A 24386-nucleotide genomic window follows, 5' to 3' on the forward strand; every position below is an offset into this window, starting at 1 on the left:
TGTTTTTGCCACAGCATTCATATGTTCAGCATGGGGATTCTAAATATTTAATGACATTCAGGCATCTACCTTCACTCTCCTAATATTTGTCAAATTTGGTCCCACCCTCTGTGACAGTTTCTCTCTGCTGGGAAGGTGTATGCTCTAGGATGTGCTGGTTTGAAAAGGAAATGTAGCTGGGAGCTTGCCTGGGGACCCTGATTATACCATTCTCACAAAATGTGATTTGTTTTCTGGTATATTTCTTGGTACTCCAATTCATGACCCTCCCCCCATAACCTACTACAGTATTTCTGTTACAGTAATCTTTTTCCTGTTGTCTCCCCCAACTCCTGAAACAGGAACCCAATAACATCAATTCAAACTGTTAGCTTTTTTTTTTTTTTTTTTTTAAGATTTATTTATTTATTTAATTACCCCCTCCCCTGGTTGTCTGTTCTTGGTGTCTATTTGCTGCGTCTTGTTTCTTTGTCCGCTTCGCTTCTGTTGTTGTCAGCGGCACAGGAAGTGTGGGCGGCGCCATTCCTCGGCAGGCTGCACTTTCTTTACGCTGGGCGGCTTTCCTCACGGGCGCACTCCTTGCGCGTGGGGCTCCCCCACGCGGAGGACACCCTTGCGGGGCACGGCACTCCTTGCGCGCATCAGCACTGCGCATGGCCAGCTCCACACGGGTCAAGGAGGCCCGGGGTTTGAACCGCGGGCCTCCCATGTGGTAGACGGAGGCCCTAACCACTGGGCCAAAGTCCGTTTCCCCAAACTGTTAGCTTTTGACACTTTGAAGCTGGTGGGGTAGTTTGTGAGTTTTAGAAATAAAAGGTTGGATTGGAAAGAAAAGGACATCTGGCAAGTTTGGATTGCTTCAAGTGCCCTCCTTTAATCAGATTCTTTTACTGTTCCCAATTTTTTGCTGTTTCCATGCCTTTGCCATGTGACTTCTTGAAGCACTTTCCACTGTGGGAGGAATATACTTCTCTGCCCCATTGATTTTGGATTTGGCCATGGCGCTACTTTGGCTAAAGGGATATTAGCAGGTATCACAAGAAGAGAGGCTTGAAATATACTTGGGCATTGGGTTTTGTTCGTTTTCTCCTCTGCCATTGTTGTGTGGTAAACATGCCCTGAGTAGCCTGCTGGTTCTAGAACAATAAGAAACACACAGAGTGACCTTACCAGCCCCGTGGCCTGTCCATCCCAGTCTGGATCAGCTGAAGCCCAGCTCCACTGAAGCATGGTAACCGTTGAATGCTGCTGAGATTTGGTAGTTGCTTGTCAATCAGCAGTAGCCTACTAATGACATGTGCATTATACTTGTCTTGCATTTTCTTTCTCAGATTTTAAGATTCTATCTTCCGATACTTTTTCACAAAAAACTCAGGAGTATTTGCTTAATTTTTCAAACTTTTCCCTACCACCTCCCCTTCAGGAAAGATGTGGATCAAAAGAGCTTGACTTTTCCTACTTCCTTTTCTCTTTGGAGAAGCCATTGTGTCTGCTGTCTGAGCTTAATCAGGCTCAGATAGAAAATTCTGGAATCACTAGAATGTAAGCTTCATAAGGACAAGGAACCTGTTTTTGTTTTGATTCCTGTTGTATACTCAGTGCCTAGAACAATGCTTGGCACATCTGGGCACTCCAGCCATGTTTATAAAATGGATGACTGGGTTCCTGAGTGGGTGGAAACCCTACTTCAGCATCCCAGTGCATATGATTCTTTCTCCAGGCTCATAGAAGCAGTGAAACGTGAAGGAAAACTACCTAGTTTCCTAGGTTGACCTTTGGCTCTATCTGGCCTCCACTTCTCAGTGCAATTCCTGAGTCACCAAGTCTGAACCAACCAGAAGCACATGGATTTTTGGAGTTCTGGGTCAGCCAGACCTGCCCCCTTTCTGGGTTGGTGATCTGGGCAAGACCCCTAGGTCTCAGTTTCTTTATCTGTAAAATGTGGGGCCCAGATTACCTAATATCTGAGTTTCCTTTTAGCTCTCAAATTCTGTGATTCTGCCTCCTAAACCAGCCAGATATTTTTAATATTAATAAAATCCACAGGGGATTATGCCTTGTTTTACAGCACTGCATGGAAAATTACGTAGCAGCAGGACTTAGGTGTATATGGAGGGTTAATCAGGTTTTTCCCCCGTAGGGAAACTCTTAGAGCCTTAAAAATGGAGGGAAAAAAAAAGATGCTCATGTAATTGAATTTTATTTAAACTATTGTAAAACTCTCTCTTCATGGGAGCACAAATGCTTTGCAGGCAGGTAGTGATGTGCCCCTCAATGGCTCAACTTTATTTTGTATCTTGTAGAAAGGCAATTTAGAAGTTTAGGAATTATTTATAGTACTGTGGGGATAAACACAATCTGTTAAGTTAGTTTTCTTATGTCTTTTTTTCCAAGGTTCATTTCTGTACTTTAAGCTGGGAGCAATGTCTTCATGAAATGGCCTTGTTGATATTAAGACAGTTGCATCTAATTTATACCAGATCTTCAAACTGTGACTTGGGATTGAACCTGGGACCTTGTATGTAGGAAGCTGGTGCTCAACCACTTAGCCACATTGGCTTCCCCGAGTTGATTTTTTTTACTTTTTCTGCTTATTGTTTGTTGTTGTTTTTAGGACGCACTGGGAGCCAAACCCAGGACCTCCCATGTGGGAAGCAGGTGCTCAACTGCTTGAGCCACGTCTGCTCCCCAAACTGTGCTTTTTAATTGGTACAATTTAAGAGTTGGTCGAGTGGAGCATTTTTCAAAGTGTATCATGTAGAACACTGGATAATATATTAGGGGTTTGTTGGAAAATAGACGTGCTCACCAACCGAGTGTGAAAAATGAGGATGGAAAAAGTTCGACAGCTCTCTTGGCTGGAGAATGTGTCAGAGCTAGGAAAGATTAGCCTAGCTCTGTGCAAGGAATAGGGTGCACAGCATTTCCCAAAATCATGTGACCTCAGAATCCTTTTATGAAAGAGTTTTTGTGCAGCAGGTCCCAGAAGCACTCTTTGTGAAAGGCTTGACTATTGACTGCTGGGGTTGACAGTAAACTAGGAGTCTGATAGAAAGGTATTTTGAAGAAGTAGTGACAAACTAAGATACTCCTTTTTCATTTTACCTTGAGAGATGCTTTCAATATGAAGGGAAACAGCTAGCATTAACATAAATCATTTAGAAGATTCTTTTGGGGTTTCAGAGTACTTGTGTATGGAGCTCTGGGAATTGAGGGCTTGTGGGCTTTGAAGGCATTAAGAAGGAAAAGCTCACAAAATCCATTATATTTATTTGACATTTCCACTTATTAGAATCAGCCTTCTCTCTCTCCTTCCATTCCTTCTAGAAACATTTATTAAGTACCTGTGTGCCATGCTATTGCTGTGGATATAGAGGTGGTTTCTGCCCTTGAGGACATCCAGTAGGGACTGACAGGGAAACTACTGCAGTGAAGGAACAGCTAGACCAGGGATGTTCAAGGTGCTGTGAGAACAGAGGAAGGAGGAAATAGTTCCTCAAGAGACTGGGCAGGGCTTTATGGAGAATGTGATGTTTGAGCTCAGCAATGAAGGTTGAGTAGGCTAGACAGTGGGTTAGAGTGAAGAGATCTTTTCCAGGCAAAGAGAGCGGCTTGTGCAAAGAAACACAGGGCATCTGACCTGAAGTCTCTTTGAGATAGTTGGGCGTACAAGATTGGAGGCTGCAAGAGAGTTTGTAAGGAAGTTTGGAGTCATCAATGTCATTAAAAGTCATGAAATCAAGATAATAAAGGGAGATCATCGTACAGAAAGAAGAGTCAAAAAGGAAATGGTATCAGGAAAATAAACGTTCCCTGGGGTAACTTTATCTGTTGGATTCACTAGGATTTATTGGTATAAAAGAAGAGTTACCATCATGGTTCAGGTCTTTACTTCATTCATTCATCATTCATACATTCATTTATTCCATTTTATTAGATATCTGGTATTACCAAGTAGTTTTAGACATTAAAAAAAAAAAGTAAGATGGCCCCTGCTGTCATTGAGCTTACAGACTGCTGGTGACTGTGGGCAAGTAAATACGCAGTCAAAGTATGGTGATGCAGGGAGAATTCTGCTCTATGCCAACTGTAAGAGATAGCAAATGGCGGGACCTGGGAGCCAGTCTTTAAAAAGGACTTCCTGGGAAAGTGAAATCTAATCTAAGACATGAGGAATGAGTAGAGAGTTAGTCTGGTGAAAAGGGAGGAGCAAGGGGAAGCATGTTCTAGGCCAGGAGTTGGCAAACTCGTTTTGTAAGGGGCCATATGGTAAACATTTTAGGTTGTGCTGGCCGTATGGTCCCTGTCAAAACTACTCAACTCTGCTGTTGTAGCCCGAGAGCAGCCACAGGCATATGTACACAAACAATGTGGCTGTGTGCCAATAAAACTTTATTTATGGACACTGAAATTTGAATTTCATGAAATTTTCATGAGCCATGAAATAGTATTCTTATTTCATTATTTTTTTCCCAATCATTAAAAAAAGTAAAATTCATTCTTAGCTTGCAGGCTGTACAAAAATAGGTAGGTGGTCCCAGATTTGGCCTGTGGAGTAGAGTTTGCTCACCCTTATTCTAGGCAAAAAGATTCAAAAGGTCAGGATGTAAGAGAGAGCACATGGGGGCGATCATAATACCCTTTTCTTAGTGGGTGTCCCTGTCTCCAAGGGTCTCTTCTCCAGTCTATCACACATGCAGTCACGGCATATGTTCTTTTGGTCCACCTCTCATTATTTCTCTGCTTTTCTACAAAATCTTCCATGATTCTCCATGAAAGCCTTCCAGGTCCTTCATCCTTGTTTCTGCTTTGTTTGCCTCAGCTTCCTTTCTAGAAGGATTTTCTTTCCTTACTGGGGATTTTTGGGAAATCTTTCGCTCCACTGATAGTACCATCCTATTTTAGATTTTATTAGAAGCACTGTAAACATCCCAGAGCTTTCTGGGTCATGTTCATATATTTCATTCCTTCATATGCATGCACAGTGTGCTTTCAATCTGAGCTTTTTATGTATTTCCTGGAAAAATTACATCGGTATTAATTTCCATATAAAAGTCCCATATTTTCATTCTGATTTTTATCCCGCCACCTCAGGTATAGGGAAATAAATGAAAAAGTCTTCAAACATTGACTTCTAAGGCTTTATTACCTCTGACAGCTTCATTATGTTTGTGGAAATCTAGTGTGCTTTGAAGGAATTAATCTAGCCTTACTTGCAATCTGTATATGTTTACATAGAATGAACAAATATTGCATTACGTTTCATGAAAATTCAATTATTCCTGTCTCCCAGAAACATGTTCAGCTTAATATTCAATTCCCAAGTAAGTCAGTGGGATGGCTCTTGAACTGTCCTAAGAATTTGGAATTTTGAGTGGAGAAATGGCCAGGGGAGACTTCTCATCACTGCAGCCTGACCCCACATATGGGGTCATTGTATAGAGCTAATACAAGCTACTAGTCCCTCCAGGTTTTTGCAGAGTAAAAAGAAGTAATATTAAGGAGAATGAGCTCCATGATTAATATTTGATTTTGGAATTTCTCATATTTATTGATTTAATCAGTAGGCATTTTTTGTGATGCTGGTGTGGGCAAGAAACAATAAGAAATGAAAGTCATTACAAGTGGGGCTGATGTTTTAGTTTGCTGGGCTGCCAAAATGCAATATATCAGAAATGGGTTGGCTTTTACAATGGGAGTTTATTAGCTTAAAAGCTTATAGTTCAGAGGCTGTGAAAATATTCAAATGAAGGCATCATCAAGGTGATGCTTTCTTCCTGAAGGCTAGCTGCCGGCGATCCTGGATTTCTCTGTCACATGGCAAGGCACATGGTGGCACCTGCCTGTCTTTCCTTTTTTTTTTTTTTTTTTTAAGTATCGTTGCTTCAGCTGCTGCCTTCCTCTGGGTTTCTCTCTCCTTCCATGGCTTTCTCTCTGTTTCTGTGTCTTTCTCTCCATATTCATACTGTTTGTAAAGGACTCCAGGAAGAGGTTAAGACCCACCCTTGTACATGCTTTAATTGAAGTGACCTAATCAAAAGGTCTTATCCACAATAGGTTCACACCTACAGGAATGGACCAGCTTTAAGAACATGATTTTCTGGGATATGCAGAGTCTCAAATTACCACTGCTGCTATTCACTGTCCATTCTAAATTGTTTCACAACCATCGAGGGTTAGATGAAATGCTTGAAGCAATCTCTAATTCTGTACTCTCCAGCAATTGATCACCCACCCAATGTTGTATTGTAATTATTTCATAGAAATACATATTACACATCACTGTCATCTCTTAGTTCTATGTTTTTTTTTTTGTTTTTTTTTTTTTTAATTTTTTTATTTTTTATTGACTTTGTAATAATATTACATTAAAAATATATATGTGAGGTCCCATTCAACCCCATCCCCCCACCCCCCCTCTCCCCCCCCCCAACAACACTCGTTCCCATCATCATGACACATCCATTGGATTTGGTAAGTACATCTTTGGGCACCTCTGCACCTCATATACATTGGTTCACATCATGGCCCATACTCTCCTCTCTTCCATCAAGTGGGCCCTGTGAGGATTTACAATGTCCGGTGATTACCTCTGAAGCACCATCCAGGGCAGCTCCATGTCCCGAAGACGCCTCCACCTCTCATCTCTTCCTGCCTTTCCCCATACCCTTTGTCCATTATGTCCACTTTTCCCAATCCAATGCCACCTCTTCTATGTGGTCTTAGTTCTATGTTAGTTACTCAAATTGCCCTTTTCTTCCACCTTCCTGAGGCCAGGAACCATACTCAATTCATCTGCTGTGAAATTTAAAAAACATTAAGAAATAGTATTTACTCTGGATATACAGGAGGTCAGGATGGGGATGAGATGGGGGGGTGAGCAAGGGCACGAATGACATGGAGTCTTTGAGGAGGGACCCGTGATCGACTGTGAGCACAGTGCTAAGAGATAGAAATGATTTGGAAAGATGGATTGTGGGCCAGACCAGGAGGCACAAAATGCCATACTTAAGGGGTTGAAATGGGGAACCTCTGAGTTTCTAAACAGAAGTCATGAATCATTTGCAGAGGCTCCTTGCCATTCTTTGAGTATGACGTGCACGTTGCTCAGTGTTTTCCAACAGACACCAGGTGTTCCGTAGCTGTATTATGTCACACTGCGCTGTAGTTTGTTGGTTGTCTCGTCTCTACATTTTCCATGAGCTATTTAAGGGAAGAGACCAGGTTTCCTTACTTCTTTGTCACTAGGACCTCACGTATGCCTCACCTTTCGTCGGTACTCAGGAGATATTTATAAATAGAGATCATAGTCCTGATGGTTCACTCCCTTTAAGGGGACAGGAGGAAGGCACTCTGTGAAGGTTTGACTGAAAACCAGCTTCACTGAGCATCAGCTGCCTTGGTTTGAAAGACCCTCTTAGTGTTGAGGGTTGTGTGACAGGAAATTGTGACGTCTTGGCTTCGTGGCTGCGGTTCTGGACAATGGTGTGCATTCCTTGTACCATCCCTCCATTTTCTGCTTTGGATCTATGAAAAATTCTTGGAGCCATATATATATATACCTTCTGATTTCCCCTTTTGTTAGCCATATATGACCCCAAAAACGTAAACAAGAATCCGATGATAAAAATAAAGATGAAGTAGATTCTAAGGGTGCAAAAATAAATGGATTACCGACAAAAGAACCATCAGAAATCTCCAATAAAAAGGCAGACTAAAGCGATGTTCTCAAAGGATTTTATTGTTTTGAAAATGAACTTGATAATTGTAATTGTCTCTGACGTTTTTCTCTGAGACCAGAATTTGGGATAGATAGTTTAGATCTTTACCTGATACTAATCGGGAAATAGATGGTAATTTTATTTAATATGTATTTTGTTATATTTAATGACTTCATTCCTGCCTCTCTTTTTCATTGAAGTAGCTTTCATTTCTACTATTACAGTTTTAATGATATGAATAAATAGAACATTGGTGTCAGCAGACATTATTTATTACTAAATCAGACCGAGAAATCCTTGTGCCTCTAACATTCATTCACATGAACACAACTGCTGTGCGCTCTAACTTCTTTGAGCTCTTCTAATTCAGCTGGAGTACAGTTTTACTATGAAAAAGTACAACAGGACTGTGCAGAGAAATGAAGGGTAGAGTTTTAGGAGGTGATAATGACTTGAAACACATAGATAAACTTACTTTCCAACACAATGCAGCAGCTTGTCTATGAAAGAAGTGTAATAATTACTCTTTCTTGCTCTGAGGAAGATAGAAGAGACAGGGCAAATTGAAGGAACATCTTTGAAAAATAAAACATCTTTTACATAAATGTCTAATGTATATTATGAAATTCTAATCTTTGTTTGCAGTCCTACTATGCCTATAAATATATTAAATATTTCATTGTTTCTTTTAAAAAAAACAAAACAGTAAACTGTGGAGCACCAAAGCATCCTTTGCTTAATTATTGAATTTATTTACAGATTTATTCCTAATATAATTCTATGATGGCTATGAGATAGTGATACCTATAGCTATGGATGTGTGTGGATAAAACAAAACATGAGGAGTGAAGGGAAGGGGGAAATAAGAATAGGAAAATAAAGCTGGGAAGCAGATGTAGCTCAACTGATAGAACATCCGCCTACCATATGGAGGGTCCAGGATTTGATACCCAGGGCCTCCTGACCCATGTGTGCTGCTGTGTGCAAGGAGTGCCATGCCATGCAGGGGCGTCCCTGTGTAGGGGTGCCCCACATGCAAGGAGTGTGCCCCACAAGGAGAGCCACCTCACGTGAAAAAAGTGCAGCCCACCCAGGAGTGGCGCTGCACATACAGAGAGCTGATGCAGCAAGATGATGCAACAAAAAAGATGCAGTTTCCCAGTGCTGCCTGACAATACAAGCAGACGCAGAAGAACACACAGCAAATGGACACAGAGAGCAGACAACGGCGGGGAAGGGGAGAGAAATATATAAAAACAAATCTTTAAAAAAATAAAAAGAAAAGAAAGCTGGAATATGGTGGCAAAAAAAGAAATATTCTTGTGTCTATGTTGCTGCAACAAGACAAATTTGGTTCTAAGTTGCCTACTGATAAGAGGAGACAGGGAAGCATAATGAATTAATAGTATCTGTAGTATCTGCAAGTTAAAAACAATCCCCTCTCCCCCTTTTATTTTCAGGGAAAGCACAATATTCTTAACCCTGGAACCTGACAGAAAAATTTCCCCCACGTATGAGGCAGACTAGCTTCAAAAGTAAGCATGTGTTTCCTGGTGCTCTTTCCTATGCCTTAGGCTCTTGTTAGCAGTGGCGATAAGGATTTCATTTGCTCTGTTTAACAGATAATGAAGCTAATTGTGGAAGAGTGCAAGAATGTCCTTTATTGGAGGGAGAGCTCAAACATGGATAATGTAAATCCGTAAATTGTTCCTGAGCCCCATTCACTATCTTTTCCCAGCCACTCACTCAAGGAGTCAAAACCTGCGGCCCCTGGGCACAGAGCACCTCACCGGGTACCCTAAGTGGAAATTTCCTAAGGGGCTTCGGTCCTGCTGGGCAGGCCAGGCTTGAAGACATGGGAAGATGTGAAACGCAAGAGGTGACTGACAAAATGACCCTCAGGAGAGGAGGCCGATGGGCACCGGCTCCCCCGCCACCCCTGTGCTTACACCCCAGATGCTGTCTATGAATCCAGAAGATGGCAGGGCCACTGGGGGCTGGCGGGGCCTCAGATGCTTGAGAAGGAGGGACCATCTTGCCAAACCTTTGTCCTCGCGATCTCTTTGTAACCTTTGGCTTCTCACTGCTCTGAGGGTAAATCCAAAGGCCTTCCTTCCTGCGGCCTTGGAGGTCGCACCTGCTCTGTCCCTCCCGCCTCTCCAGCCTGGCACAGGTGGCGCTGGTCCCCTCCCACCAGCCTCTCCTCCCCCTTCTTCTCCAGGTCATGGTGCACGCCCCTCCTTCTGTCTGGAGTGCTCGGGCCACTCCTGGGGGACCCTCCCATGGCACCCGCGATTCTCCTTCCTGGTGAGCAGGCGGCACGACCATGATTAACTGATTGTTGTGATGTAGTAGATTGGCATCTCTAATTCTACCCACCCCTCCCCAAGACCATCAACATTGTATTGGGGTTGAACTGTCTCCCCTAAAAAGAGATGTTGAAGTCCTGAGCCCCCGATCTCAGAATGTGCCCTTCGTTGGAAGTAGCAGCACCTGTAATTGGTTGAGTTAAAAGGAGGTCCTACTGGAGTAGGGTAGATCTTAAATTCAATATGACTGACCACACATATAAAAAGGGAAGAGGAAGCAGACAGATGAAGGGCAGAAGGTCATATGACAACTAAATTCTGCCACACACAGGCAGGCACTAAGTTATGTCACAAGCCAAGAAGCACCAAGGATTGGCAGCTACCACTGGAAGCCAGGGGAGTGGCCGGGCACAGACTCTCCCCTTCAGACTCCGGAGGGAGCAGGGCCCTGCTGACACCTGGGTTTTAGACTTTCCAGCCTCCAGAACTGTGAGACAATACATTTCCTCATTTCCAGCCCTCTGGTTTGTGGTACTTTGTGTAGCCTTCACTGCTCCCCCCACCCCGACACCCAGCACAGGGCCTGGCACAGAGCAATGGTGTAATTGTGAGGTTTCCTTTTCTGGGCTTCATTCAAAGCCGCTGTGGTCGTCACTCATTTATTTGTTTCTTACCCTGCAGATGACTGCCAAGCAGCATTTTGATTTTAAATCTTTGCACAAGATCCCCAAATGCTATCCAAAGATGACACAAGCCTCTATTTGTTGCCTTTCAAAAAAACATATACACTTTTAATGCCAGGGGAAGATTTTTGAAGCTTGGGTACGTGCTAGTCTCCGGGGACCCAGCAGGGAGGACCAGATTGTGAGAGTGTTAGTTGAGTAATGCCTGATGTCGTTTACTGTGCAATTTCAAAGGAAAGTGATGGAGGTAATTCCAGAAATTTTAAACAGCAGCATGGTAAAAGCACAGAAAGAGTGTTGCTTTCATTTTCTTGACCTGAAATCAGGATGTTTCCCCCATCCTACTCCCAATTTGTTTTTATTACTTTAATATTCTGTGTCATGGAGGTTCTAAAACATCTTTAGAGTAAAATTCTTTAGAGATCCATAAACTGCTGCTTACTAATTTCATTGCTCTTAATTATAGGGTATTGAACGTGCAAAAAAACAGAGGTGAGATGCTCCAACAAGGAAAGAGCTTTCTACTCAGTATCAGGAGACCTGGGTGTTAGTTATGGCTTGAAAACTGAAGACCTCCATGTCTGGTTATATCACTCTAGGGGCCTCCTTCAATACCTCCAAGCCCCAGTTTCCTTATGTACAAAAGGAAGAGATTAAAGGTGATACTTAAGATTGCTTAGAGTCTCAGTTTACACTCTCCCACATGCATCAAGCTTCATTTGTTCATTTAACAAGCTAATATTTATTGTACACTTACTATGTTCCAGGAGAAAGCAAGCCAGTGAAGATGCTTGCCCTCCTACAACTTGCATTCTAGGGAGATGTCAAGAGCTTCCTGATATTTGGTGAGTTACCGGTGTTTTACAGATTCTGTGTGTTGTAAAGGCTGTGCGGTTAGAGAATATGCTTGGTGGCAGATTTGTTGGCCAGGCCCGACTTGAGAAGTGCTGCTCTGTCTTGTTTTGGCTGGTGAAATGGATACCTCCCTGTCTCTGGGCATTTCCAACAGCACCTAAGAGTTAACAAGGAGGAAAGGATGCAGCTTGTCTTATTCCTGTCCTCCCCACTTCCTGGCACGGCTCTCCCAACCCAGCCTCAGGAGATGGGAGACGAAGGTTAGCACCTGGCTTTGGCCTTGGCAGGCACGAACCCTCAGTTCCGGCCAAGGGTTTGCCCTCTTGTGCCTAAGAATGGCTGTTAGATTTAGCCTCCATTTGGGACCCTCCAAAATGCTGAGCAATCCTCCATCACCTGAGCATAAAGTGCAAACAACTACATTTCCAGTGAGGCTCTAAACCACCCATCTCCCCTCTCCCTGCTGTGTGCCTGCAGGTGTGGCCAGTGGGCAGCTTGGCACTTCCTCAGCATGCTGGGTGCTCACTGTTCCAGCCCCAAGCCCACGTAGTGTTTCCCACAGTCGCCTCCATCCATCAAAGTGCAGATCAAATGGTTGCATTTTCGTAAGCGTGTTTGATGCCTCTGCCTGGATGCTTGATCACTATGGGCAGACACCATCTCACCCTCCCTTGGTGTTGCATTGAGCCCCTGGACTGTTAACATCTGCAGGGTGGGAACTGGCTTCCATGTGCCTCCTTACCTTCTGTGCCTAACATAATGCCTGGCACATGCCAGGGCCACAAAAATGGTTTGCTGGCTGGACCGTTGCTATACTCTCCGGTGATACATGCTGCGTTTCACCTTGCAGTGTGATTATTTGAGGATTTTATTTTGCCTCCTAGATCTGAGCTCCTTGAGAGCAGGGCCTGTGTTTTATTTATTTATTTTTTAATCCCCTGAAGCACCTGGTTCCTGGACTCAATAAATATTTAATGACCTGAAATAAACAGAATTGAATTAATTCTTGGATAGTTGAATTTGCAGGGTAGAAATAAGCACATGGTTATCACTCCTGTTTCTTTATGTGGGGGGCGGGGGGGTAACTGAGTTAAAGAAAAATAAATAACTCATGAGCATATGTCACAGCCAAGGCTCAAAACTGGGAGATGTGGCACAGAGATCAGAGCGAAATGAAGCAGTAAAAAAGCATCATAATTTTAAAAAGCTTCCAAATCCCTGCCTTAGTTTAGAAGTGTTTCTCACCTTTCCCACTCAGCTCTGTTATATGAATTATGCTTTGTTTGCTGGAAAGCCTCCTGAAGCCGAGTGGCTTTGCTCTGGCATTAGCCAAGCCTGTGATTGAAGGTGTAGACGAGCCCTCCGCTCATTCTCACGGCTTCCCTGGGGCTGCCACAGGCTGGTCTTCTCAGCACTCTTCTGTGGTGCTGAGGCCTGCGAGCAGCTCCAGGCACAGCTTGTGCGTCTGCTCCTGTGGCCAAGTCCCCTTGGCGGCCTTCCCTTAACTCGGGTTTGGCCCAACTCTGCATCCTTCTCTTCTGGTCTGTCTAGATGTAGTACATTGTATTCATTTAGCACCAGGGCTGCCCTGAGTGGGAAAACACAGCCCTCGATGAGCAGGAAGGTGCTTGGGCAAGAACTGGCTGTCCCCTGGGTAAGAAACCCAAGGCCCTCCTTCCACCAGGGACGCGGGGAGCCTGGTTCCTGCCCGGGGAGTGGAGCGGCTCTTCTCCAGGAAGGAGGCCGAGGGCCTGCGTGGTCTAAAATGGCACATGAATTCACAAAAGGAAAGAGCTGGAGGTGATGTGGCGCCCCCTCCCCTGCCGCCAATGCTGTTAACGCTAATGAATGTTTAATGTCATAAAATCAGGGTCTTGTTTCCCACACAGACCTGAGCAGTTATATAACCCACCCAGCACAGGCAGATTACACCGTGGCTGCTGCTCCCCAGTAGAAGTCTACTAAGTGAGGACGCTTTTATTGTTTCTCATACCTCGTCACAATGTCTCTTCTTTCTTATATCAAAGAATGGCAGGGAGTAAAGGGTTATTTATTTCCCCTGATATTTTTCATTTCAGGAATCAACATGGGCAGATTTATAGTGCTCACAGACATGCTGGTAGCATTTCAATGGCAGGAAGAATGAAATTGTGCTCAGGCAAGAGCGGATTCATCTGCTGTGATGAGATGGTCCACCCTGGTGTCCACAGTGCAGTTCGGCCCTGAAGATAAATTCTAACAGAGATGCTCAATTTTCGCTCTAGTTTTTGCATTAGATTAAAAACTAAAGGACAACATATATTAATTTGACTAAGTGGTATCTGTTTCAGCTCGATGTGTTGCTTTATAAAAATGTTTGCATTGACTCATCACCCGCAATATTTAGCAGAACTGGTGAAAACTGGGCCATGTGGACAGCATAGAAGGAAATATGATTCCTCTGAGCACAGTCTACAGATCTGTTCCTTAGACCTACACTACTTCCAAGGAAAACAAATTAGTTTAATATATTTCTGGAAATTGTAACTCTTAGAGGCTTCAGAAGCAAATTTGAATTTAGGCAATCTAATTAACCTTTAGCTCAAAATGTTGGCATTTTCACAACTGTTTTAGATAGTGCGTGGGTGCTGCAGACTTTTTTTCAGAGACGTTATCTCTGAAAGCCAATTATGACTTTAGATTTGACCCTCAGTGTCCTGGGATGTCACTTTTATATCTGCTCTTCTTGGGTCACTTCAGCTACAGTTTCATTTGGGCTTATTTCCTCTCTTGGATTCCTGGCTGTGTGCTATCCAGCTTGGTGTGCCCAGAGCAGGCCTCCGCAGCGCAAAGTGCAGGAGGGCCCTCCATCCCCCAGCACCTTGGCCATAGGCCACCTTGCCTTCTTTTTCTTCTTCCTTTACTCCTCTCTTAAAAGATTTTTTTTAATAGAAATTTCTTCACACCATAGTTGAAAGGCTCAAATAATTATGCTAGGTGTAGTACCCAAAATAGCAACCCCCCGTTCTAGCAGCTGGGAAACTTAAAAACAGTTTTAATATCACACAGTGGGTTGGCTTAACAACAGGAATTTATTGGCTCATGGTTTCAGAGGCTAGAAGGCCTGCTTCCTCCCGAGGAGGGCATCTTTTGGCTGGCTGGCGGTCTTTGGGGTTCCTTGGCTTTTCTGTCACCTGGTGTAGTAGTTTGGTATTATTTATGAATTCCAAAAATAGATATTGGATTATGCTTGTAAACTGGCCTGATTGCACATTAGATTATATTGGATTCAGAGGTTTTGTTTTTACTTGATTAATTAATGAGTAATGCTTTGATTGGGCCATGTCAGTAGGATGTTGAGTCTCCTCCATCAAGGGAACTCTCAGAGAAAACTACATGGCAGAGCAGAGGAGTTAGTTGGAGTTTTGATGCAGGAGTTTAGAGCTGGAGCCCAGGAAGTAAACAATGGGAGAGAGCAGAGCAGCTGAGCCCAGAGAGATTTGAGCCCCAGGAAGAGAAGAACCTGGGAAGCCTGAACACTTGCAGATATTGGCTGCCTTCTTGCTCCAACATGTGACAACAGACTTTGGTGAGGGAAGTACATGTGCTTTATGGCCTGGTATCTGTAAGCTTCTACCCCAAATAAATACCCTTTATGAAAACCAACCAATTTCTGGTATTTTGCATCAGCACCCCTTTGCCTGACTCATACACATGGCAATGCACATGGCAGCGTCTTCTCCTTTCTTTTTTGGGCTCTGTTGACATCCAGCTTCTGGCTGCTGCCTGTGACTTCTCTCTCCATCTGACTTTCCCTCTGTTCATGAATTGGATTAAAGCCCAACCTGGTCCAGTTGGGGACACACCTCAACTGAAGTAACATCTCAAAGATGCTGTTTTACAATGGGTCCACAATGGGACCAAGGCAAGAACTCGTCCAAACCGGGGTGTAAATTCAGTCCGCCACACCTCTATATCCTCCCTTCCTCTCTCCCTCCCCTTCCCCATTTTCTCCTCATGTAGGGTAACCAGTTTTCATCTTTCAGCTGATTCTTCGACACTAGTCTCTGTCTCTAAGGGCTCAGATTGCTACTTCTTGATGTTTTCAGTTTCAAGCATTCTCTTTTGTCTGTGGAATATGTAATGTGAGACTTGGTTGTTTCTTCTCCACTGTAACACAAACACATATTCCACCTGATTGCCTCACTTCTCTACAGCCATGGTCTATCATTTGGGCTAGATCAGTCATTTTGACAATCTAAATGCTATTCACAAGTGGAATATTTAGTACGCTATGATTCCCTTTCCTCTCCTACACAACTTTTTATTTAATCTTTTTGTTTCTTTGTTTGCTTGCCTAGTTTGTTGTATACTTTTCACTAATTTACCATCACACTCTTGGCAAATTGTCTGAACCTACTCAAGATATTCACATGTCTTTTCTATCAATTTCATTTATTGGAGACGTCTCTTCCAGACCCTTCTGACCTTTGCCATCTTCTTGGAAATCCCATTTGCCTCTCTATTTGTCTGTCTGTTTGGGGGTATACCGTTCCCTGTGACCTCCCAGGATTATACTTTTCAGAGGTTCAGCTGGAGGAAACAGAAACCACACTAGCTATTTTAGACAGAAAGGGATTGAAGAGAGGCATCAGGTGCCTTCAAAGTTAGTGGAAGGGCTTGGAGGCATGGACTTGAGGGGGCCCTCAAGGAAAGCACCTAGCCCACCCAGCAGCAGGGTGCTCCTGCTCTGACACACTGGATGGGAGGGAATCGGGGAGCCTGCTGCTGGTACTGCTTACCCCAAGAACGCTCTGTTGTAGCTGCAGTCCAGGGATTAGAGCCTGTGACAGTTGCTGCCTGCTGATACCCTGCTGTGGAAAATTCCACTGGTTCCCCTACCATGCTGATCACAGAGAGCCAAAACTGCAGAAGGATGGCCTCTGGGTCTACTTCCCAAATCTTACTTGAGTGCGTCTGATTATAGGAACCTAATTTGCTTCAAAGAGCCTAGTTGTAAGGGAAATCAGGAGATGTAGTGTTCAGCTTTCCAGCCTCTCCTGCACAAAGAGGCACATGGAAATGGAAGTAAGTGCTAAACGCCATTCCACCATACAGACCTTGCCATGTCTTTGGTGTTTTGGCTTTTTTTGGTTTTCTGTATTGTTTTCACGGACCTATCCTCCTGTACCTTTCCGAGAAAGGATGCACAAAAGCACATTACTTGAATCCTTGCTAGTCTGAAAGTTATTTCCTCTGTCCACATACTTGCATAGTAATCTGTCAGAGAATAGTGGTGTTTTTTTGTGTGAAAATAATTTTCTTTTAGAATGTTGAATGTTGTCTTACAGGTTCTAGTGTTCCTGTTTAGAATTCTGAAGGCATTTTAATTCCTGATCGTTTATTTGTGACAAGACATTTTCCATGGGACATAATTAAAAAAAAAAAACACAACTAAAACGGCTTTGTGGAGGAGTAGTTTACATAACATAAAATCTATTCATTATGAGTTTACAATTCAAGGGTTGTTTAGTAAATTTATAGTTTTGTAACCTCCACCAAAACTATTTTTAAAACATATCTATCATCCCAAAAAGTTTCTACATGCCCATTAGCAGTTCATCTCCACTCCCACCCTCCCACAGGTGTGCTTTTGTCTCCATACGCTTGTCAATTGTAGACATTTTTTAATGAATGGAATCATACAACTTGCATATGACCACTTTTCCTTAGCATAGTTTTTTGTTCATTGGTTTGTTTTGCAGTTCATCCCTATTATCTTATCTCAGTAGTTTGTTCCTTATTATTGTTGAGTAATATTATATGGATATACTACATCTTGTTTATCCATTCCTCAGTTGATGGACTTTTACATTGTTTTCAATTTGAGGCTGTTATGAATAATGCTGTGAGGAATTTTCTCATACACGTCTTTTTTGTGGACATATGATTTCATTTCTCTTGGGTTAATTAGAATTTTGGTTTCAAGGTAAGCTTACAATTTTTCTTTTAACATTCCAATTAAAAACATTTTTTTTGCATGTAATTGTTGGGAAATTTTATTCATATAAGTAAGTATGTGGAAATGCTTTTAAGAATTTAATAGCTGACAACACAATTAGGTCTTCCTTTTTTATTGTGATAGCATATATATACATAAAACATTAAATTTGACATTTTAATGGTTTTAAGTAGCATTATTACATTTGCAATATTGCACTACCATGATGATCTATTACCATCTATTACCAGAACTCTTTCATTACCCCAAACAGAAGCTCTGTACTTATAACTCCCCCTCTTCCCTCCTTCTACCTCCTGGCAGCCTCTACTTTTTGCCACTATGACTTTGCTTATTTTTGTTATTTCATATAATCGGGGTCATACAATATTTGCCTTTTTGTGTCTGGCTTGTTCACTTAGCAGAATGTATTCAAGGTTCATCCATGTTGTAGATGTATCAGAATTTTTCCTTTTTGTGGCTGCATAATATTCCACTGTATAGATATACCATATTTTCTTTATTAATTCATCTGTGGCTAGGCACTTCAGTTGTTTCCATATTTTGGCTATTATGACTAGTGCTACTATGAATATTGATATGTAAGTATCTGTTTGGTTCCCGCTTTCAGCTCTTTTGAATAGATACCTAGGAGTGGAACTGCTAGGTCATATGGTAATTCAATGCTTAAATTTTTGAGAAACTGCCCATCTGTTTTCCACAGCAGCTGTGCCATTTTACATTCCCCATCAACATCGCATAATGGTTCCAATTTCTCCACATCCTCACCTACATTTGATATTGTTTGTCTTTTTGATAACACCCACTTCAGAAAGTATGTAGTGGTATCTCATTATATTTTTAATTTACATGTTCCTCATAATTAGTGATGTTAATCATCTTTTCTAGGCGTTTGTATATCTTTGGTGCAATGCCTACTCAAATATTTTGTATATTTTTATTTGGATTGTTTGTCTTGTTATTGAGTTGTAAGAGTTCTTTTTTTTTTAAATGTATTTTTTATTTTTTTAAAAGATACTTAGTTTAGAAATAGAATACATAGTAATTTAGAAATACTAAAATAAAGTAAAAATAAATTGGTGTATTAATAAAATGAAAAATATTATAAAGCTTTGTTTCTAATGTTTTGCCTTTCATCACTGTAATAGGTGTTGCCCTGTATGTACAGTGGCAAGGCACTTCCATTTCTTCCTTCCTTAGTGTCTACATCCTTTCTTTTTTTTTTTTTTTCTTTCTTTCTAATTTTAAATTTTGTCTTCAAAAAAGTTTTGGACCACAGTAATTCACATTCACAATATAGGGGACTCCCAGATATCCAACATCAAACCCTTTTCCCCTTTCCCCATCAGTGATCTCTTTACATGTTCATGTTGTATTTGCTGCAGCTGATGTACAAATTTTGAAACATAGCTATCAAACATGGTTCCATTTTGGTTTACATTATTGTTTATAGTTTCCTTATGTTTTACATTATAGTTTACATTTTAGTTTATAGACTTTTATACACTTTAGGTGTAAGTTGACATGTCCATCATTGCATGATCTTGTGGAGCACTTCCATTGCCACCCCCAGATCCCTGCTTCCACCCATGCCATACCTCTCTTTCCCTCCCCTCAGGGCACACTGTGACACTCAATCTTCACTACTTGAGGAACCAGATACTGCAACAAGAGGGCTTGACATACTAGACTTCCCTAACTAATTGGGAGCCAGTGATCCTCTCGAGACACAATTCCCTCTCTTTGGGAACATCAGGTCTCCCCAGGATGTGGGTACTTTAAACCTATCCTTGTATTTCAATTTCCTATTAATTGAATTTGGCAATATATTAGGATTCATTGTTGAAGAAGTTTTGGACCACAGAGAGGTTAAACTATGGCAGGGGAGGAACTCTGGTATGGGGTGCTTTGATGGGGGGTACATGGGTGTGGGGGGAGTTCTCCAGGGCATGTATATAGCAAACATAAATATGTTAGGATATATGTGGGGTATTTACAGTTACAAACGTCAACTGAGGGAGTGCTGAGTTCCCACCCAGGGGAGCTCTATCACATTCTCCAACAGAACAACAGTAATCCCCCAAGTGCAATGGCAAAGATCAGCAAGGAAGGATGGTCCAATAATGAGCCCTTGATACAGATGACTATGCTTAGGAGCCCATGTGCCTGAAATATGAACTAGGTCTAGAGTTGGAGGGTGCCTAAGAGTTACCTCTTGAGAGCCTCCATGTTGCTCAAATGTGGCCACTCTCTAAGCCAAACTCAGTGTGTAAATGCATTACCTTCCCTCCAATGTGGGACATGACTCCTGGGGATGAGCTTTCCTGGCGTCAAGGGATTACTACCAATCACTAACTGGAAAAGCAACTAGAAAGGGACCTCGAATAAAAGGGTCAACTCACACCAGCAGAATATCTCAGCCTACATGTTAGATCACGTGTTAGAAACTGCTCTTTGACCTTGAATAAAAGGGGAAAATGGCAAAGACAAATGAGTTTATATGGCTAAGAGTCTTCAAAAAAGAGTTGGGAGGTCATCAGAGGGGTCATGCTTACACACACCTCAGCAGGACCCCAGAAAAAACCAAAGTAGATACAACCCTAGGTACTGGTTCTCCTGAAGGCTACGGAGATCCACAGGATATATAGTCATGGCAGATGGATTTGGAGCTCTCTGCCATGTCAGAGGGCCCTACTTTGGAATTTGTGCTCCTGAATATGACAGGGCTGGAGTCAGATAAGACTTTTCTACACATGCCTCTTCTGTCACTTTTACTAAACCTGTGCTTGGTGCTAGGGATGGTACATACTCAGGAGACTTGAATCTCTGGACTGCCCACATGCCAGCTGGGCCCTGAGCCTCAGCAGAGTGGCAACTCCTACTCTCTAGTTCATTGGTCTTACCCAGGTCAGCTAGCAGGGAGGTGAATATCGTCAACCACTACACCAGGGAATCAAGAGTGCCAACAACTCCAAACAGAGGAACTGCATCCATCATCCGTGTAGAATCTAAGCCCCCTCTTGATCTAGAGGTGGAGGGGACATCGCCATCCTAGGGTCCACAGAATGGAGGAATAAAATATGGACTAGAGTGGACTTACTGATATTCTTCTATAAAACTATTGTGACGAGTAATAGAAGAAATTTTAGCGTCGAGGTGGAGAAAGTGGCCACAGTAGTTGCTGAGGGCAGGGAGAGGGTAGAAGAGATGTGATGTGGGGGCATTTTTGGGATTTCAAGTTGTCCTTACTGATATTTCAGGGTCAGATGCTAGACCTTATATATCCTGCCATAACCCACTGAATGTATCGGGGAAGAGTGTGAATTACAGGGTAAACTATTATCTGTGTAGTGCAGCAGTGCCCCAAAATGTGTTCACTGAGCACGATGAGTGTGCCACAATGATGAGGGAGGTTGTTGGTGTGGGAGGAGTGCGGGGTATACAGGAACCTCTTATATTTTTTAGTGTAACATTTTTTTTTGAGAGATATATATCTTCAAAAAAATACAATTTACAAAAATGATGTGGTGGGGGTGGGGAGTGCGTTTATGGGAACCTCTTATGTTTCTTGTTTTTTAATGTTTTTTAATGTAACATTCCTTGTGATTTATTAACTTTAATTTTTAAAAATTAAAAAAAAATAAAAGATGCTTAGATTACACAAAATGTTACAAACAAAAATATAAGGGATTCCCATATGCCCACTCCCTATACGTTCCACCCTTCCCCTCATTAACAACTTCTTTGATTAGTGTAGTACATTCATTGCACTTGATGAACACATTCGGAGCATTGCCACTAAGCATGGTTTATACTTTACATTGTAGTTTACACTCTCTCTGTAGGTTATGGCAGGATATATAATGGCCTGTATCTGTAGTTGCAGTGTCATTCAGGACAATTCCAAGTCCTAAAAATGACCCCAGATTACACCTCTTTTTCCCTCTCCCTGCCTTCAGCACCTGTAGTGGCCACTATCTCCACATCAATGTTATAATTTCTTCCATTGCTAGAATCACAATAAGCCTATAGTAGAATACCAGTAAGTCCACTCTAGTCCATATTTTATTCCCCAATCCTGAGGATTCTGGGATGTCAATACTCCCTCCACGTCTAAGTGCAATAATTTTTAATTTTGATGAAATCCAAATTTATCAGTTTTTTTCCTATGGTTTGTGCTTTTAGTAATGTTTCTAAGAACTCTTTGCCTAACCCAAGTTACAAAGATTTTCTCCTTTATTTTCTTCTAGAAGTTTATCTCTTGCATTTAGATGTATATTCCATTTTAATATTTGTATATGATGGAAAATAAAGTTCTAAATTCATCTTTTGAACATGCTATCCAATTGTCCTAGCACCATTTGCTAAGAATACTACTACTCCTTCATTTAATTACCTTGGTATAGTTGTTGAACATTGATATGCACTACCACAGAGTCTTGATTATTGTAGCTTTATAGCATATTTTGAAATCAGGTAAAGTAAGTCCTTGAACTTTTTTTTTTTATTCTGTTATCTATTCTAGCTCCTTTGTATTTCAATATACATTTTACAAACAGCTTGTAAATTTCACCAAAACTCGCAAAACCTCTTGGGATTCTGATAGAGATTACATTCTTTGATAGAGATCATTTTGGGGAAAATTTAGTTAATATGCAATGTCTTTCCATTTATTAAGATCAGAGGTTGGCAGAGTTTTTCTTAAAGAGACAATAGTAAATATTTTATGCTTGTCTCTGTCACAACTCCTCAGGTCTACTGTGTAGTGAGAAAGCAGCCTCGGACAATGTATAAATGAATGAGCGAGGCTGTTCCTATCACATTAGTTACAAAAACAGATGGCCAGAATGTGGGCACATTTTTATAACACTACTGTTAAAGTCCATGGTTTAATTTTGGGTTCACTGTTTTATAGTATAGTTATGGATTTAAAAAAAATTTTTATTCTGTTACCTTTTAATCATATTCAGATATATAATTCAGTGCTGCTAATTGCATTCACAATGTTGTGCAACCATCACAACCATCCATTACCAAAACATTTCCCTCCTTCCAAGTAGAAATCCTGTATATTTTAAGATTTAACTTCCCAATCCCTATCCCCATGCTGCCCCGTGGTATCCTATATTCTACATTCTGACTCTGTGAATTTGCTTATTCTAAATGTTTCAAGTAAGCGAACTCATATAGTATTTGTCCTTTTGTGTTTGGCTTATTATTTTAGTCAACATGATGCCTTCAGAGTTCATCCATGTTGTCACATGTATCAGAATTTTATTCCTATTTATAGCTGAATAATATTCCATTGTATGTATATACCACATTTTATTTATCCATTTATCAATTCACAGACACTTGGGTTGCTTTCATCTTTTGGCAATTGTAAATAATGCCACTATGAACACTGATGTGCAAATATCTGTTCGAGCTCCTGCTTTCAATTCTTTTCAGTGGGTTTGCTGGGTCATATGGAAGTTTTATGCTTAGCTTTCTGAGGAACCACCAGACTGTCTTCCGCAGGGGCTGCACTGTTTTACATTGCCACCAGCAACAAATGAGTGCTCCTGTTTCTCCACATCGTCTCCAATATTTGTAATTTTCCATGTTTTTTTTAAATTAGCGTTAATGAGTGTGAAATTGAGTCTCATTGTGGTTTTGATTTGCATTTCCCTGATGGCTTTTTTCATGTGCCTTGTACCTTGTGGTCATTTGTGTATCTTCTTTGGAGAAAAGTCTATTCAAGTTTTTCACCAATTTTTAAATTGGGTGGTTTGCTCTTTTGTTGTTAAGTTGGAAGATTTCTTTATACAGTCTGGATATTAAACCTTTATTGGGGGAGTGGATGTAGCTCAAGTGGTTGAACACCTGGATGTAGCTCAAGTGGTTGAACACCTGACTCCCATGTACAAGGTCCTGGGTTCTATTCCCGGCACCTCCAAAAAACAAAAAAAAAACAAATGTAAAAACCAACTTTCACTGGGGAATGGATGTAGCTCAGGGGTTGAGTACCTGATTCCCATGTACAAGGTTCTGGGTTCAATCTCTGGTACCTCCTAAAAAAAATGATAAATACCTTCATCAGATATGTGGTTTCCTAACATTTTTTCCCATTGTATAGATTGTCATTTTAATTTCATGATAAAGTCCTTTGATGCATAAAAGTTTTTTTTATTTTGATGAAGTCCCATTTATTTTTTTTGTTGCTTATGAACACATTGCCTAACATAAGGTCCAGAAGATGTTTCCCTATACTTTCTCTTAGGATTTGATTGTTCTGGCTCTTATATTTAGGTCTTTGATCCATTTTCAGTTGATTTTGTATAAGGTGGGAGGTAGGAGTCCTCCTCTTTTTCTGCAAATGGAGATCCAGTTTTCCCAGCATCATTTGTTGAAGGGTTTATTCTTCCCCAATTGATTGGTATTTGCCTCTTTGTCAAAAATCAGTTGGCCATAAATGTGAGGGTTAATTTCTAAGTTCTCAATACTATTCCATTGGTCTGTATGTCTGTCCTTGTGCCGGTACCATAGTGTTCTGATTACTGTGGCTTTATAGTAAGTTTTACAATGGAAAGTTTGAGTCCTTTAACTCTGTTCTTCTTTCTCAAGATGGCTTTAGCTAGTTAGGGCCCATTACCTTTCCATGTAAATTTGATGTTTGCTTTTCCATTTCAGCAAAGAAGATTGTTGGAGTGTTCATTGTGATTGCATTGAATCTGTAAGTTGCTTCAGGGAGGATTGATATCTTAAGGATATTTAGTCTAAGAATCCTTGAACATAGAATGTCCTTCCATTTATTTAGGTTTTCTGGATTTCTTTT

General features: G+C 41.5%; 1 protein-coding gene and 1 long non-coding RNA gene across 4 annotated transcripts in view; both read left to right on the top strand.

Annotated features, from left to right (window-relative positions):
- FARS2 (phenylalanyl-tRNA synthetase 2, mitochondrial) overlaps positions 1-24386 on the top strand; it is a 596483-nt gene that overhangs the window by 252024 nt on the left and 320073 nt on the right. The gene's annotated exons all lie outside the window — the stretch shown is intronic.
- Positions 972-15849, top strand: LOC131275311 (uncharacterized). 2 transcript variants are annotated; one of them, XR_011647033.1, is made up of 4 exons: positions 972-9256; positions 9344-11372; positions 11481-11558; positions 13647-15849. It is a non-coding gene; the product is annotated as an uncharacterized lncRNA (long non-coding RNA). The 2 variants fall into 2 exon arrangements; XR_009182727.2 differs by having other exon boundaries at positions 9344-11558.

This window comes from Dasypus novemcinctus, chromosome 22, assembly GCF_030445035.2.
Source record: "Dasypus novemcinctus isolate mDasNov1 chromosome 22, mDasNov1.1.hap2, whole genome shotgun sequence".
In the NCBI taxonomy this organism is placed as follows: domain Eukaryota; kingdom Metazoa; phylum Chordata; class Mammalia; order Cingulata; family Dasypodidae; genus Dasypus; species Dasypus novemcinctus.